This window comes from Heterocephalus glaber, unplaced genomic scaffold (assembly GCF_053883595.1).
Source record: "Heterocephalus glaber isolate CG9 unplaced genomic scaffold, H.glaber_assembly_v1.0 deba00000594, whole genome shotgun sequence".
NCBI lineage: Eukaryota > Metazoa > Chordata > Mammalia > Rodentia > Bathyergidae > Heterocephalus > Heterocephalus glaber.
The window spans coordinates 14,940,791-14,959,361 of record NW_028258151.1 but is presented as its reverse complement, the minus strand read 5'-3'; the positions used below and the strand labels follow the sequence as shown (position 1 = coordinate 14,959,361).

General features: G+C 40.8%; 2 pseudogenes across 2 annotated transcripts in view; one reads left to right on the top strand and one right to left on the bottom strand.

Moving 5' to 3' along the window:
- The window catches only part of LOC101716161 (regulating synaptic membrane exocytosis protein 1-like), an 88,066-nt pseudogene that overhangs the window by 10,077 nt on the left and 59,418 nt on the right, over positions 1–18,571 (bottom strand). Inside the window, exon 15 of the transcript XR_015448880.1 lies at positions 7,818–7,928. The product of XR_015448880.1 is annotated as a regulating synaptic membrane exocytosis protein 1-like (transcript). The remainder of the gene's footprint in view (positions 1–7,817; positions 7,929–18,571) is intronic.
- The window catches only part of LOC110350676 (transmembrane protein 50B pseudogene), a 36,010-nt pseudogene continuing 18,231 nt past the window's right edge, over positions 793–18,571 (top strand). The window contains exon 1 of the transcript XR_015448851.1: positions 793–9,766. The product of XR_015448851.1 is annotated as a transmembrane protein 50B pseudogene (transcript). The remainder of the gene's footprint in view (positions 9,767–18,571) is intronic.

The following is an 18,571-nucleotide window of genomic DNA, read 5'->3' as shown; positions in this document are numbered from 1 at the left end:
ATGTGGCCCTGGGTTCTAGACTTCTATCCTCCAAAACTCTGAGAGATAAGTCTCTGTTGTTTTAAGCCACCCACTTTGGGGTCCTCTGCTACGGTGGCCCTAGGCCACTAACACACTCTCCATCCACATAGCTTCTTGGGTGAACCATCTGTTCAAAACTTTTGCTTCTTTGTTCACTGGATTTTTTTTTCTTCCTGTTTTGTTTCAGAGTTCTTTATGTATTCTGAACACAAGTCCTTTGTTGGATATATGATTTGCAAGTATTTCTCCCAAGCTGCAGCTTAGCTTTTTATTCTCTCAACATTATCTTTAAAGAGCAAGGTTTTTTGTGTTTTTGTACTACTATGATTGAACCCAGGGCTTTCTTTCTGAGCTACATCCCCAGCTCATTTATTGATTGATTGATTGATTGAGTTAGGATCTCACTAAGTCACTAAGTTGCCCAAGCTTGGCTTGACTTGAGATCCTCCTGCCTCAGCCTCCCAGAGTGCTGGGATTACAGCCATGATCTACCATGGCTGGTTCAGAGCAAGTTTTTAATCATGATGATGTGGAATTTATCAAATTAAAAAAAAAAAACTATTGTCAGAAATGTTTCAAAGAGGAATTCTCCTATCCCTGGACACATTTTGTTCCTGAGGTAAACAAAAACCAAAAACCTTAGAATAGATAAAAGCCAGAGTGGGGAAAGGGACGCAAAAGCAGGCCAGTGTAGGACAGGAGCCCAGAGGCTTGGGCCTCTCCAGCTGCCCTGGCCTGTGGCCTATGTGAGGCCGGGGCGGGGGGGGGGGGGCGGCAGAGCCCTAGGTGCGCGTGCGCAGAAGGCAGCCAACCGACCGTCCAGGCCTGTTCTGTGAGCTGCTCTCTGAACTATCTGTTCTACTGTTCTAGAGGAATAGAGGCTCTGCGTTCCTCCCAGCCCCAATGACTTCCCCAGCTTCTCACGTGCAGCCCCAGCCATCCCTTTGACATCTCTGCCTGGATTGTACAGGCAGTTCCAACTCATTATCTGCCCCCATGAACTTGCTCCTTGCTCAGTTTTCCCTATCTACTTACCAAAGTTCCTTTTGTTTTTTTCTTTTGGTACCGGGGAGCGAACTCCAGACCTTGTGCTTTTGAGGCAGGCGGTGGAACCACTGAGTTAAATCCCCGGCCCATAAATATTTTTTTGAGACGGGGTCTTGCTCTGTAGTTCAGGCTATCTATCCTTGAGCTCGCTGTGTAGCCCAGGCTGGCCTCAGCCTCCCAAGTGCTGGGATTACAGGCTTGTGCCACCACACCCAGCCAAAAAAAAAAAAAAAAAAAAAAATTCTAAAAAGGAAAAAAGAAACAAGGACTAGAAGTACAATTTACTGGTAGAGCACTTGCTTAGCATGCATAAGGACTTGGGTTCCACCCCCAGGGGAAGAAAAGAGCAACAAAAAACTTGAAGTCATTGTTTTTTAAGTCACCTTAAAAAACCAAAAAACATTAGGGCCTCATGCCTGCTAGGTAAGTGCTTCACCACTGAGCTACACAGACCCAACCCGGACATGGACTTACTTGTTTATTCTTTATTTTTATTTTTTATTTTTTTTTGTACCGGGGATCAAACTCGGGTCTTTGTGCTTGCATAGGAGGCGGTGAAACCACTGAGCTAAATCCCCGGCCCAACTTACTTGTTTATTGCAATGTGGGGATGGAATGCAGGGTCTGCATGCCTGCCCAGCAAGTGCTCACATCCTCAGCCCCTACACTTTCACTGCAGCACAGCAGCCAGACAGGGAAGGGAGAAGACCAGAGCCACATAGCTCAGCCTGATGAGCATGCTGTGCAGTACAGGTCCAGCCGCCTTGTTGTGCAGCCCTCCCCGGCTCTGCCCATCCCCACCGCAGCAAGGTTAATCACTATCCTAGCCTCTGTCATCACAGGTTAGTTTTCCTGTTTTTGAACTTCATGTAAATAGAGTCACATGGTCAGACAGCCTTGGGATGAGATTCGGTTACACTGCTTCATTCTCCCTGCTGGGGGATAATCCCTTCGATGAGTGTTAGGAAGCTCAAAGAGATCTATCTCCCTTGCCAGCAAGGTGGCTCACACTATAATCCCAGCTACTTGGGAGGGTGAGGCAGGAGGACTGCAAGTTCAAGGGCAGCCTGGGCAACAGCAAGACTCTGTCTCAAAATAAGGTAAAATAAAGGGCTGGGGATATAGTTCAGTGATTGAGTGCTTTGCTAGCATGTGTGAGGCCCTGTATTTTAAAAGTCTCCTTGGGCCGGGGGTTTAGCTCAGTGGTTCCACCGCCTGCCTCGAAAGTGCAAGGTCCTGAGTTTGATCCCCGGTACCAAAAAAAAAAGTCTCCTTAATCCGTGCCTTCCTCTCCTCCTCACTGCTTCCTTCCTGAGCCAAGGCCACATCCACTGCCTGGACTATCGTAAGTGACCCCTAAAGAGTCTGCTAGCTTCCTTGCACAATTGGGTCTCTCTAGAGCTGGAGGAATTTGTTTTGCTTTATTTTGAGACAGGTCCTTGCTATGCAGTTCAGGCTGGCCTGGAACTCACTCATAGTGGGCACCACTGTGACCAGCGTGGAGGGCTCTTTTAAAGATAGGTGGTAGTGCATACCTATGATACCAGCACTCAGGAGGCTGAGGCAGAAAGATTTCTGAGAGTTCGAGGCTAGCCTGAACTACAGAGTAAGACCTTGTCTCAAAAAACCAAAAACATTGCTAAATGTATGCACATTGAGGCAATACTCTTAAGTGAAATAAATAGGGCAGACATGTGTAAATACCGAATAGTTTCTGTAGTGTGAGAAACTGAAAGTGTAAATAAGGACTAAAAGGTATAATAGATAATGCGAAATAGGAAGAAAAGGGGCGAAGGGGAAGGGGAAGTGGGAGGGGAAAAAAACCAGAAACAAAACCAAATGAAAATAGCGTTGCATCCAGGAGGGTGTCTCTGGGAAGCGGGCTAGGAGTCCCCCATATTGACCCTCCACCTCTCTTCAGGTCCTTGTCTCCACTCTGGTGAAAAATGAAGTGGGGCTCTTAGCAAGAAATGGGGTAGTCAAGACTAATACAGTGTGAAGCAAAAGTTTATATAAAGTGTGGTGAATGTAGAGGAAGCAGAAGAAAAGCTATTTTAACAGCAGCATGGTACTGCAAGATAGGGGTATCCCACTCGGGATGCCGGGTGAGGATGAGATGTGCCCATACTTACAGAGGCAAACTGTTTTGTTGATTGGTGTGGGGTAAGCCAATCAGGGTTTTAGCCTTTCTTTCTGGGAAGGGGACAAGGTTAGCATACAGTAAATGTAACACTTTCATAAAGGATACAGTAGGGTACATTTTATTCAAGCACATGGTACACGATAAACATGTGATGATCTCTTACAATCATCAGCCACAGAGAAGCATTACAGTTGTCAGCCACAGATGAGCATGTGATGATTTTACAATGTTAGTCATCTGTGCTTTGTTCATGTTCCTCTAATCTGCCCCTACAATAGGTGGCACACACCTGTAGTCCCAGCCTTTTCGATCAAGGCAACAGGATCACAAGTTCAAGTCCTGCTTGCACAATTTAATGAGACCTTGTCTCAGAAATAAAAAGGGCTGGGGTGTAGCTTAGTGGTAGAGCCCCCTGGATTTGATACTAGTACTGAGGGGGAAAGGACTATTAAGCCAGGCACAGTGGTGCAGGTAGCCCCAGTCAATCAGGAAACTGAAGCAGGAGGATCATTTGAGCCTAAGAGTTCTGGGCCAGCCTGAGCAATATAGCAAGATCCCCATCTCTAAAAGAAAAATATATAAAAATTTGTGAATAAAGTACAAACTCTCTACCTGTAGTGTGTACCAGTTTTCAGTCATCTTCATTGTTCACATACATCTTGTGTGATCTTTCCCACTAGGTCAGCCTTGTCCATCCTCAAGCCCCCAGCCCTAATATGTAAGTAAAGCAGGACTTAAAGAAAAACAAGTCCTTCTCAGCCTTTGGGCAATTCCCACTTCATCACCCCTGCCCCCATATCTGTAACTCCTTGTTCTGGTACAGATAAAATTGACAAGTATGTCCTGTAAACAAAGTTTATGACACTCTTCTCATATGATTCATAAGACACTGTCTTCTTTCAAGGCAAAGTTACAAAACTGTCTGCCCTTGTCCTGTTCCAGTACTCACTGGCTACGTCACTAGAAAAACCAGCCCCTTCGACAAAAGGTATAAAAGCAGAAACTTTTCTTTGTTCAGTGCTCTTCCTTTGGACAGGCATCTGTTGAGCTGGTATATACCTTAAACGTGAAAGCCTCCCTAATTCCCATTGGTCTCTCCTGTCTCTTGGAATTCTGCAACATAAGCACATTCCTCGTATTTATTGAGTGAATAAGTACCCGGCACATCTGCTCTTCATCTCTCCAACCACATCTCAGACACTGGCTCCACCCCACCCCCACCCTCACCCCTGCCCCTGCTAGAACAGCTGCTTTCTGGAATTCGGGTGAATGTGGTGAATCTGAGCAGGCGCATTAAGAGCCTAGGGTGTGGCTCTCCCCTTGTTCCTTTCCATCTGCCCCAGCCCCATGTCCTCCTGCAAGAGCAGCCTCTCTAGCCTGGGAGGTGGAATGAAGACAGAGCAGAGGATATGAGCAAGAAGTCAACTCTGGTTCTTGAAAGCCACTGAGACTTGGGGGCTGTTTATTATTGTATCAGAGCTCTACTTACTGCCTTGATAAACTTAGTGGCTTAAAACAACATATATTTAATATCTTGCAGCTCTGCAAGTCAGAAGTCCAAAATGGGTCTCGCTGGCCGTAAAGTATCAGTTGGTCTCCTTTCTTTTAGAGATGCCAGAAGCCATTTCCTATCCTTTTTCTTGTGGAGGCGACCTGACCTTCACTTTGACCTCCCTCCTTCATCCTTACAGAGAACAGCTAAATAGAAGCTTCTGATCGCTGTCTTTGTCCCCTCTGTTCTGCCTCATTTACTTTTAAGAACCTGTGATTACACTGGGCTCACTAATCTCCCAGGATAAGCTCCCCCTTTGAAGATCCTTAATGTAATCACACCTGCAAATTTTCCTGCCAGGTGAGAGCTTATGTTCTCAGGATCCAGGAAGTGGGACATCTTTGGGAAGCCATTATTCTGTCTACAATGTTCACAGCCTAGTTTATACTATGTTAACTAATACACTACTTGTGAAATTTATATTTATGCAAATATACAGAAGCATATTTATGGATATACTATATAAATAATGTGCTATTTATAAAATAGTACATTAGCACTGCATGCCATTTATAAAACAAACAAGAATAAACAGTCCTCGGGGGCCTGAGGTAGGGCTGGAGGATGCCAGCCAGGTTATAGTGTAGCCTCCTCCTGCCTGCCACGCCAGGGGTTGGCATGGGCATCAGAGGAAACCGGGATACAGTATTTAATGAAAAATCCATGTTTAAGGAATAAGAGTGGCAGGCTTCCTAGATAATTTCTGATGGTCAGAATGTGAATGTATTGACTGGAGTGAGAGAAGAAATGCTGTGGCTCCCATGGTAGCAGGCATATTGTTTTTTACAGGTTGGTGGATAATGATTGACACAGCAGTGGGCTATCCTAAGCTGGAACAGTTGAACCATAATTTTCACACCTGTGGTATGTTCTCCACATTGGCTTTCTTCATGATAAATGCTGTGTCCAACATGCAGGTGAGAGGTATCAGCTATGAAAGCGGCTGTCTAGGAAGAACAGGTGGTCCAGTTTGGCTCTTCATTGGTTTCATGCTGATGTTCAGGTCACTTATTGCTTCCATGCGGATTCTTTTGGGGGCATATGTTACCCAGAATACTGATGTTTATCCAGGATTAGCTGTGTTTTTTCAAAATGCTCTTATTTTTTTAGCACTCTGATCTACAAATTTGGAAGAACCGAAGAGCTCTGGACCTGAGATCACTTCTTAAATCACATTTTCCTTTTGTTATTGTGAGACCAGAATGACTCCATTTTGTCCAAAATGGAGCAGTCTCCTTTGTTCTTTCAAATTAATGATTAAATGTGCTTAATCTGGGACAAAAGACATGCTCTGTAACTCAAGATTCCTAAGCTCATTACTCAGCCATCTGTTTGCCCTAGAAACAAGTGTCCTGGGCCCACTATCTATAGGACAATCTGTTAACGTGCTGACTATCCACACAAGGTGGTCATGACCATTAGTCAAGATGTCTGCTGACCATCAGTACGTGACAGTAGACCACTAACCTTTGTCCCCATTTTTCTTGTAAAAACCTATACGTAATCCCCTTCAACCCCCAATGAGCCTAGCCAATCAAAATTCTACACTTCATACTTGCTAAATGTTAACCAATCATATGGCTGCTAATGACTGAAGCTTGCTGTAATCTCAATAAAAACCCTGCTAATTTGGAACTCGGGGCTCTCAATCTAGATCCGCTGTGTCGGTGACAATTGAGAGTCCCTGCTTAAGCTTGAATAAACGACCCTCGTGTGTTTACATCGGAAACGGCCTCCTGGTGGTCTTTGGGACTTCGCAATCTGGGCACAACAGTTATACTCTATGTTTTTTTTTGTACTGGGGATTGAACTCGGGACCTTGAGCTTGTGAGGCAGGCACTGGAACCACTGAGCTAAATCCCCGGCTCTTGTTATACTCTATTTGTAGATAAGCTGTTATCTCTCAATATAATTTATACATTGTCAAATAGAATAGAGTGTACATTTAATGTTTTTGTTTCTTTACATTTTAAAAAATTTGTTAATGATTTTAAGAAAAATGAAAAGAGAGTAATTACCAAAATAGATTTTATAAAAGTGCTGTGCTGAAATTATGGTACATTGAGATATATATGATGTCAGGTTAGGGTTACAGAGCAACACACATTTCCAAATACTAAAAAAGTGGTACTTCTGTATTAAACATGGAGTGTCAATTTTCCCAATGCAGGAGCTCAAATATTTGTAATTAAAAGCAGAGGAGATATTAGCAAAGGTTAAGCTTGATCCACAGTTATTAGGAACATAACCAGTCATGGAAATGATCAGAATTATTTTATGGCAAGAGAAATTAATTGTATTAATCAATAAGATACTATTGAGTACATGAATTGAAAGGAGGAATTTGCTGGGGATTGAACCCAGGACATTGTGCATGATAGGCAAGTACTCTACAACTAAGTTAAATGGCCAGTTTGAACATTTTTTTATTTGGATTAAGGGCTAATGGTTTTGAAAAGGCCATATTATCACAGAACTGTAATACAATCTCTTGGTAAATAACAGATCTAAAGCAACGTTTTTGAATATTTTTAAGTAACTCAGATCAAAACCATGTGGGTTAAATGCACCTATTCTTTTCGTATTACTATGAATATTTTTGTAATAGAAAAAAAATCTCTATGTTTTATGTTGTTGCTTAAAATGTAATAGAGGTCTACATTATCTAACTTTACTACATTCCATTAAAATGCCTTTAATGTAAACATCATCCTTAAATTTTATATCAGAGAAGCATGCTTTAGTTTTCCTATACTTTTGATTTTTCAAATACATCTGTATGCTATATCAATAAAACATTTAAAATATTCAGATAAAAATAGTACATATATAACAAGCTACATTCACTACAGGAATTTTATTTTGGAGGAAAGAGGAAGATATGTAAAAATCACTGTCTGAAACTTTATTGAATGATGCAGGTACTATAAGAGAAGAATACTTTAGGGCTGGAGATATAAGCTGAGAGGCAGAGTGCTTGTTTCTCATTTACAAGACCCTGGGTTCAACACTCAGTACTAAAGAAAAAAGAGACTTTTTTAAAAGTGTACTTACTTTTAGACCCAACAATGCACCAGATTCTTTGGGCATGGTTGTTCTTTTGTTAAGAATAACACGTCCAATTAATCTGTCCCCCTCTTTAGATGGCTGCCACGTTACAGGATGCTATTAAAACATAAAGTTTAAAAAGTAAACAAATTGAAAGGAGAAATGCTCTGGGACCAAGATGTCCATGAATACTGGCACTAAGTCTCTTCTGCCTAGAACTCAGGGTGGGGACAGGAAATGTGTTCCCTCTTTGATTCTTTGGTTGCCTCATTAGCTGACCAGACAATGACAAGAACACCTGAAATTATGTGGCTCAAGAAGATCGGTATAACTTTTTAATATGTTATAGCAACCAAGTAGACATTAGACTGGAATTTCTTAAACTAATAATAAGCAAATTTTCACCAATCATGAAAAATAATTACTTTTAACTATGTTATAGGCATGTATGAAAATATCACATTGAAACTTAACATTTTATAAAATTAATAAGTAGTAAAATATACATTTTTAAAAATAGGCCCCTTTCCTCAAAAATATTAAGGCATAGCTAGGATACATATGCATTTCCTACTGGGTGTGGTGGTCCACACCTGAAATCCCAGTACTGTAGAAGGCAGAGGCAGGAGGATCAGAAGTTCCAGCCCAACCTGAGCAATTTAGCAATTTTGTGAGACCTATCTTAGAAAGAAAAGGAAAGGAAAGGAAAAACGAAAAGGAAAGAGAAAAGAGAGGAAGCATGCTGGGGATGTTGCTCAACAAAAAGACTCAAGTTCAAACCCAAAATGCTATTTATTTAAAGAGCAAGCACACCTTGTAGAGAATGGACCATGCAGGATTATATCCTGATTAAATGACCTGGGATGTATGTATTCCAAACCAATCTAAATGAAAAAGTTTTGTGCAGTAATTTATCTTAACAGCTCACAGATGCAAAGCAATCAAATACAAATGCAAATGAAAGTTTGTTGTGATATGACATGGCTACTAAAACTTCATGCCATACATCAGAAAAAATGAAGAACGATTGAACATTTTATTCTGACCTTTTGCTCTGACAGCACTTTAAAGTATGTCTCCCTCCACTTAATGAATCATGAATGAATACAAGAGACCATTTTCTAAAACCCACAAGAATTTTTGTTACCTAGTGGAATACTATATATTTACACTTCTTACTATATATTTACAGCAAATTCCATAGAAAAAACTATGAGTTTGGTAGGAAAAAAACTATTCAGATAGAAGAAATACTTTACTTGCTTTTATGTGAAATGTTTAGAGATGAAGATACACAGAGCAAAAGAAATATGCCTTAGATTACTCTCTGTTTGCATGTACACACAATGCTAGGGATTGAACCCAGGGCCTTGTGCCTGCTGAGAAAGCACTGTGCCACTCAACTCCACCCACAGCCGTTAGGTTCCCTCCTGATGGCACTACTAGGATGATTCATCACAAGGAGTCCAGAATTCTTATATTAACACAAACATCTTGCTTATAAGAACCTACTTGAGTTATTTAGTGTTACAACTTAAAAATAAAAGCATGTAAGTTTGAAAAAAGACAAAAATGATTAAATTTTCATAGTTTTAAGATAAATTTTCATGTTGAATTTAATATTGTACTAAAAAAAAACCACCTCACGGGCCCAGGGATTTAGCTCAGTGGTGCCGCACCTGCCAGGCAAATCCTGAGTTTGAGTCCTGGTACCAGAAAAGAAAAAAACCCCCCAAAAACCCACCTCACTATCATTTTAGAAACATGTAAAAGAAAACTAGAGATAGAAAACTTTACTGGTGGTGCATTTTCTGAATATTTTTATTCATTTTCCTTACTTTCTCTACTCAGTGAAACACTCACTTCAGCAGAAACTGCAGACCAAATTATGAAAATAATATTTCACATTGCTGTGGATGTGACGGTATGAAATAGATGACAGCAGATGAAAATGAGTGAGTACTCCGGTTTTTGTTGCAGTGTTTGTGTGTGTGTATCCTCTAAACTGGTTGTTCTTATTGCTATTTCAGAAGTTTATCTTTCCCCTTGGAAGTTTATAAAATATATTATGTAGATTTATTAAACATAATATGATACAGAATTTTTCTTTATGAATAAAGCATTTCCAGTCCCACTGTCCCACTATTACTATTTTGTTTTAAATTGTATGCAAATTTAGTGGAACTAATGTGAGACCTAACTAACTCCATTTTAAAGTTTGACTTCATCTTGGAATAAGACAGTAAAGTGGCCTTGTCATAAATTCCACTTCACTGAAGTCAACTATTCCCCTAGTCTCCTTTGTGCCCATAAAATAATGATAAAATGTCCTTGCTGTGGGACAACAGATAAAAAAAAAGACACAGCTCCTAACTCAATCCTCTGTCTGCCCAGAAAACAGACGCTCCCGGGCCCATTATCTATAGAACATTCTGTCAATGTGCTGATTGTTCCTTTTTCCCATAAAATCTACATGTAGCCACCCCTCAATCCCCCCGATGTACACCCCATGCTTGCTAAATATCAACCAATCATGTAACTGCTAAATGGAAAATCCCCAAACCTTGCTGTAGCCACAATAAAAACCCTGCTGATTTGAAATTCAGGGCTCTCAATCCTGATCCGCTGTGTCGGTGACGGTTGAGTGCCCCTGCTCGAGCTTGAATAAACGACCCTCGTGTGTTTACATCGGAATCGGCTCCTTGGTGGTCTTTGGGGACTTCGCGATCTGGGCACAACACTAAGATTCCACTATATCTTTCTAAAAGAATCTAACACATTTTATCATATATAACATATGCTATAGAGATGGCGTATCATTGGCCTTACTCTTGAACTGCTTATATTTTCTCACATTAGCAAAGAAATCTGGAGTGAAAAACTATTGATCATACTGTTTCATATTTAAGTTTGTGTGTGGGGAATATTGGGTAAAATTTTAATAAACAGTTAAGGCTATTCTGCTGTCATCACTATGTGGTAATAGGCATTTTTGCATATTTTGTAAATTTGCTTTCCAAGTGTTGTGCTGAATTGTAACCAAGACTATTGGTTATGCATATTAAAATCTGATGATTTAATAATGCTCCCAAACCCTATATTCTCACAAATGTTTCCAATTTAAAATGATGTACGATCCCATTTAAATAACAGTAAATAAATTTACAAAGCCATAAGCCCCACAACAAAAAAAGAACTGAATAAAGAGAGATACTAACAGATTTCTAGAAGTTACTACATGTATGAAAATGAGTGGAAGCAAAATGGAGAAATCTGTAGCTTAAACCACAGATTCAGAGTGCTTGAATTAAGAAGGGAGCTAATCTCAGCAGAAACCAGAGAGCTCTAGATTGAAAATGGCAGCTACTATGGCAGTATGGGAGAGAGAAGTGGAATTAAGGAGACTGTTTAATGTCTGATCTAGTATTCTCTTCATTTGCAATTCTTCTGTTTTACTTTGGCTCAGAAAGTGCTTTGATAAATATTCACTTTTATTTTCATCAACTACTTACATGGTTAAACACTGTGTATTTTTTCTTTGATCCCTCAGAATTTGTCATGATGTATGATAAGAAGGATTTACATTCATGTTTTTCCTAGCTAACTGTTTCAACATGATTGAGCATACAATTCTTCACAACATGCTTATCGTGCAAGGAAGTTTCATCTCTAGGGTTAAATTGGCTACATCCCCATCTGAGATCCATTGATCTGAACTTTACTCGGGCTTAGCTTGCCTTTCTAAGGCTCAGGGATATCATCTACAGAGTGGAATAGTAATAATTACTATTCCATTGAATTGTTTTGAAGTTAAATGAGATAATCCATCTAAATTGCTTACTATAGTATCTGAAATTTAGTAACTGCTTAATTGGGCACTCATAGTAATTGCTAATTATGCTAATAATTATTTTAATAATCATACGTATGTATTAATAATCATCATACATACATAGTCTTTGAGGGTCTTTCAGCATCTTAGAACGCCAGTAAGGAAATTATATTTTGTTCCATAGAGGTACAAATATATATGTGCACTTACTGAATTACATTTCATTACTCAAAATCTGTATCATTCTAACTTGATTTTACAGATCGTCCAGGGATGTGCCTGCCATAGGCCATGTTTCTGTAAATATCTAACGTTTTTACTATCTGGAATCACTGTACTTCCGGGCACAGAATAGGCATGATTAGTACTGGGTGACCCTGAAGGGAGCGGGCCCTGGAGAACGAATATCTGAGCCGGGACTCTTTCGCTCCTACCCAGCACAGACTCGCACATTCACTTGTGCTGCACTTTCCTCATTTGTAAAACGGAAAATAATAGATGATACCATAGAATCAATGTAAGGATTACATGAGATAATATATGTAACTGTGTTTGATGCAGAGCAAACAATACCAATATTATTAACAATATATAAAATATGATTGCATTCATCTCTTTCCCTTCACTGGGACAAAATTGCAAAACACCCAATTTAAAGGAGAGGCTTACCTTGGCTCACGGCTTCAGAAATGTCAGAGCATGGTTGGCTGGCTCCGAAGCAGAAATGGCATGGCATAAAGGCATAGTGGAGGAGCCAGGACAGGAATGTGCCCCTCCAGGTTACACCCATCATGGCCCACCTCCTCTCACCAGCCTTTACCTCCTAACAGCATGTCCAGCTATGAACTCATCAATGGACAAATCTACTAAAGAGTAGAGTCCTCACGACCCCAAATCCCCGCCTCTGAACACAGATACTTGGGGGGAATATTTTAAATCTAACCCATAATGTTGATGATGTGTCTCCAGACTAAAGGTAAACAAAAGTTGGGGTCTGGGGCAATATAAAGTGCTTTTTTCTGTACATGTTTCTGAACTCAACAAATAATCCTGAGCTCCTGGTATGTGCCAGGTATTTTTCTTAGCAGTGAGGATACAGCTGTGAAAAAAATACACACAAATCCTGCCATGAGTATGTGCCTGTGAAAAAAGACAAGCAAACCCCAAAACAAAATGGTAAAGTTTTGTGGCATGCTTGGTGGAGATAAAGGGCATTCTGTGTGGTGGTGGTGGGGTTCAGTTTAACACCAATTGGTCACAAGAAAACAGTATTTGAGTAAGAATGAGTTATGCAGATATCTGGGGAAAGCACTTCAGGTTACAAAACCAGCCATGAAAATGAACTGGAGGAAGTTCCTGCCAGGTGATTTTAACAAACAACTAGGGCAAGGTGAGTGAAGGGTCAAGCCAGTCATATAGGACAGGGAAAAGGGCAGGAACAAAATGGAGATTTCGTAGGTCTTCATGGGCCACAGCAAAGAACTTTGGCTTTTTTGAAGAGAGAAATGGGAGCCTGTGGAAGGCTTTGAGCAGAGAACTGATCTGGTGAATATTAGGTTTTAATAGGATCCTTCTGGTTGCTGTGGTGAGAATTAAATGGAGGGAATCAATTGTGGGCTCTTTGGGAATTTAATTCTAACATTAGTTTTACTCTCTTTTAGCTCCTTTTGGCCAGACATTCTCCCATCTCTTAGGTTATATTTTGGTGTCATTCTGTTGGTAATGCACCTCTTCATATATGTAACACAGGAATGAACTGCTTTCTATCTAACCGAGCAGCTTTTTTGTTTTAATAGCCCCTGTACATGAGGCAACCCTTAGCCTCTATGTCTTGTCTCCCATTGCCGGGCTATCTTCCATTCATCAAAAATGAGCGTATACCTGAGTCGCGCGGAAGACGCCTAGTCACCCCGCTACAGACAGGCTGGTCCGCCCATGCCCTACCGAGGTCCTGAGTCGCACAGAACACGCCGAATCAGCCCGCCGCAGACAGGCAGGTCTGTGCACGCCCTACCGAGGTACTGAGTCGCGCGGAAAACGAGGAATCACCTCGCTGCAGACAGGCAGGTCGGCCGACACCCTACAGAGGTCCCCATTTGCGCGGAACACACGCCGAATCAGCCCGCGGCAGACAGGCAGGTCTGTGCACGCCTTACCGAGGTCTTGAGTCGTGCGGAAGACGCCGAATCACCCCGCTGCAGACAGGCAGGTCTGCCCACACCCTACCGAGGTCCCCAGTTGCGCGGAACACACACCGAATCAGCCCGCTGCAGACAGGCAGGTTTGTGCACGCCCTACCGAGGTCCTGAGTCGCGCGGAAGACACTGAATCACCCCGCTGCAGACAGGCAGCCACCTGATTCCACACTGCAAAGACGCAGAGAACACCAGACCACCAGACCAGGGTACTGAGTCCCACTGTTACCGGCCCAGAGGTAGGGGCTTCTGAGCCGTCGTCCCACTGCTCCTGGTCCAGAGGAAGGGGCTTCCTGGTCACCATCCTTCCCGCTGCTCCCAGCCCAGAGGAAAGGGCTTTTGGGCCACCTTCTGTCCCACTGCTCCTGGTCCAGAGTAAGGGGTTTCCCGGCCAACATTCCTCCGGCGGCTCTCAGCCCACAGGAAAGGGCTTTTGGGTCACCTTCCCTACCGCTGCTCCTGGGCCCTGTCCCACCTCTCCCAGCTCAGAGGAGGTAATCCGTGCAGGCGCTAACAGCCCCCCCCCCCCGCCCCAGTCGAAATGAGAAAACACGTAAATAAGTCTCAAAACCAGACTTCCAGATCACTTACAGCAATCCCAAAGGGAAATGAGATGGAACACTCTGATACTCAACCACCTGGACCCACTGAACTGGCAACAAAAGGAGATCTGGAAAAAATGAAATCAGAAATAATTTCTCAGATAACAGGAGAAATTGTGCCCCTAGTGCAAGACATGATTAATAAATCTAGAGAGGAGCTCAGGAACATGATGGAATCCCAACATAAGAAACAAATGGAATCCATAAAACAAATGCAAATAGATTTCCAGGACATGAAAATCTCCATTGAAAGTCTACACAGCAGAATGAGCCAATGTGAGGACAGAATTTCAGATAGAGAAGATAAGATTGCAATTAGTGACCAGGAAAAGAAAAATTGCTTCAAAATTATAAGGGAACATGAGAAATCAATCCAGCAGCTGCTAGATGATGCAAAAAAGAATAACATAAGACTGATTGGGCTCAATGAAGAAACAGGAGAGAGTGCAGATGACATAAAAAAATCTCTTCACAGAAATAATGGCAGAAAACTTCCCAAGCAGGGGAAAAGAGCTTGACATACAGATAAGTGAGGCATATAGGACTCCAAATAGCCTTGATAAAAAAAAATCTACACATAGGCATATAATTGTTAAGATTCCAGAAACACAACAGAAGAACAAAGTTCTTCAAGCAGTCACAGGAAAGAAACAAATCACATACAAAGGAAAGCCCATCAGAATCACAGAAGACTTCTCAACACAAACCATCAAGGCAAGAAGAGCTTGGCGTGACATATTCCAAGCCCTAAAAGAAAACAGCCTCCAACCCAGATTGATGTACCCTGCAAAACTATCTTTCAAAATGGATGGAGAAATAAGAGACTTTCATGACAAAGAGCACCTTAGGAACTTCGTGAATACCAAACCAGCACTCCAAAGAATTTTACACAATATCCTAGGAACAGACATTGAGGATCACAACCCCAGGAAGCAAAGCAGAATGAACCCATCTGGCATGACAAGAAATTAAATGTAAAGGGGGAGAACCCAACAAAAAGAAAAAGTCATGGCAATGACAAGTCAATACGTTTCAGTTATAACCATCAACGTGAATGGTCTCAATTCACCAATCAAAAGAAATAGACTGGCAGAATGGGTCAAGAAGCAAAATCCAACAATATGCTGCATACAAGAAACACACTTCATTCAAAAGGAAACTCATAGACTGAAAGTTAAAGGGTGGAAAACAATACTGCATGCGACAGGAACCTGAAAAAAAGCAGGAGTAGCTATCCTCTTGGTAGATTTCAAACCAACACTGATTAAGAGAGACGAAGAAGGACACAACATCCTTGTAAAGGGAAGAATCCAAGAGGAAGAGATGACAATCATAAATATCTATGCACCAAACACTAGTGCACCCAACTATATAAAACAAATACTAACGGACATGAAAAGTCATATATGCACTAATACAATTGTAGTGGGGGACGTCAACACCCCACTGTCACAAATAGATAGATCAACTAGACTAAAAATAAGTAATGAAATACAAGAACTCAATCGAACTCTTGAACAAATGAACTTAACAGATGTTTACAGAGTCTTCCACCCCACAAAATCAGAATACACATTCTTCTCAGCTGCACATGGGTCATTCTCCAAAATAGACCACATACTCACACATAGCACATGTTTAAGTAAGTGCAAAGGAATTGAAGTTATCCCCTGTATATTATCAGACCACAGTGCAATGAAATTGGAGATCCATAGCAAAAGAAACTCAAAAAATTTCATAAGCACATGGAAATTGAACAACACACTTCTGAATAACCAATGAGTCACAGAGGAAATTAAAGAAGAAATCAGACAGTTCCTTCAATTAAATGACAATGACAATACAACATATCGGAATCTATGGGATGCAATGAAAGCAGTCTTACGAGGGAAATTCATAGCAGTGAAAACACATATTAGGAAAACAGAACGAGCCCAATTAAACAACCTGATGCTGAACCTCAAGCTTCTAGAAAAAGAAGAGCAGGACAACCCCAAAGCTCATACAAGGGAGGAAATTATAAAGATCAGAGGAGAAATCAATGCAATGGAGACTAAGAGAACGATACAAAAAATCAATGAAGCCAAGAGTTGGTTCTTCGAAAGAATCAACAAAATTGACAAACCTTTAGCCAACCTTGTCAGAAAAAGGAAAGAAAAGGCCCAAATCCATGCAATTAGGAATGAAAAAGGTGAAATTACAACAGACCCAGCAGAATCCAGATGATCATTAAATCCTACTTCCAGAACCTATATGCCAATAAGATGGACAACACAGAAGAAATGGACAGATTCCTAGATACATATGAATTACCAAAGTTGAACGAAGAAGACCTAAAAATTCTGAACAACCCAATATCAACCAATGAAATTGAAAATGTAATTAAAAAATTATCAACTAAGAAAAGCCCGGGCCCTGATGGCTTCACTGCTGAATTCTACAAGACATTTAGAGAGGAACTGCTGCCACTACTGCTTAAACTCTTCAATGAAATTGAAAGGGAAGCAATACTCCCAAATTCATTCCTGGAAGCAAGCATCACCTTGATCCCCAAAGCAGAGAAAGACTCAACTGAAAAAGAGAACTATAGGCCAATCTCACTAATGAACATAGATGCAAACATCCTTAATAAGATACTGGCAAACAGAATGCAGAAGATCATCAAGAAGATCATACACCCTGATCAAGTGGGATTCATCCCAGGGATGCAGGGATGGTTCAATATACGAAAATCAATTAATGTAAAACACTATATCAATAGAGCCAAGGACAAAAACCATATGATTATCTCCATAGATGCAGAAAAAGCATTTGACAAAATCCAACATGCATTTATGATAAAAACCTTACAAAAAATTGGAATAGATGGTCTCTACCTCAAACTGATAGAAGCCATCTATGAAAAACCAACAGCCAATATCATACTAAATGGTCAAAAACTGAAATCAGGAACAAGACAAGGATGTCTACTATCACCACTCTTGTTCAATATAGTTCTGGAAACATTAGCCATGGCAATTAGACAAGAGAAAGAAATAAAAGGAATAAAGATAGGTAATGAAGAAGTCAAATTGTCATTATTTGCAGATGACATGATACTCTATATAGAAGACCCCAAGAACTCCACCAAAAGTCTTCTAGACTTAATAACGAAATTCAGTCAAGTAGCTGGTTACAAGGTCAACACACAAAAATCAATAGCTTTCCTCTACACGAATGACAGACTCACTGAGAGAGAAATAGGGCAAATAATTCCTTTCACAATAGCATCCAAAAAATTGAAATACCTAGGAATCATCCTAACAAAAGAAATCAAAGACCTCTTCTCTGAAAACTATGGCATTCTGAAAAGAGAGATTGAAGATGATATCAGAATATGGACAGACATCCCCTGCGCCTGGGTAGGAAGGATTAATATAGTGAAAATGGCCATACTTCCAAAACTGCTATATAGATTTAATGCAATTCCGATTGAGATCCCAGAAGCATACTTCATAGACCTCAAGAAAACAATCCAAAAATTCATTTGGAGCAAGAAGAGACCCAGAATAGCAAAAGCAATTCTAGGTAACAGAGACATGGCAGGAGTATCACAATCCCCAACCTGCAACTATACTACAAAGCTACTGTGATAAAAACAGCATGTTACTGGCAAAGAAACAGACTTGAGGACCAGTGGAACAGATTAGAAGATGCAGAAACAATGCCAGACACATTCAGCCATCTCATCTTCGACAAAGGAGCCAAACACCCTCACTGGAGGAAAGATAGCCTCTTTAATAAATGGTGCTGGAAAAATTGGGCTTCAACTTGCCAAAGATTAAAACTAGACCTATATCTCTCACCATGCACTAATCTAAAATCAAAATGGATTAAAGATCTAAATATTAAATTAGAAACTCTGAACCAGTTGGAACAGAGGTTAGGTGGAACCCTTGAAGACATCAGTGTAGGAAAAGATTTTATGAACAAAACCTCAGTTGCCTGTGAACTAGCACAAACAATCAACAAATGGGATCTCTTCTTATTAAAAAGCTTCTGCACAGCAAGAGAAACCACCAGCAGTGTGAAGAGACAACCCACAATGTGGGAAAAAATTTTCACCTGCTCTTCCTCAGACAAAGGTCTACT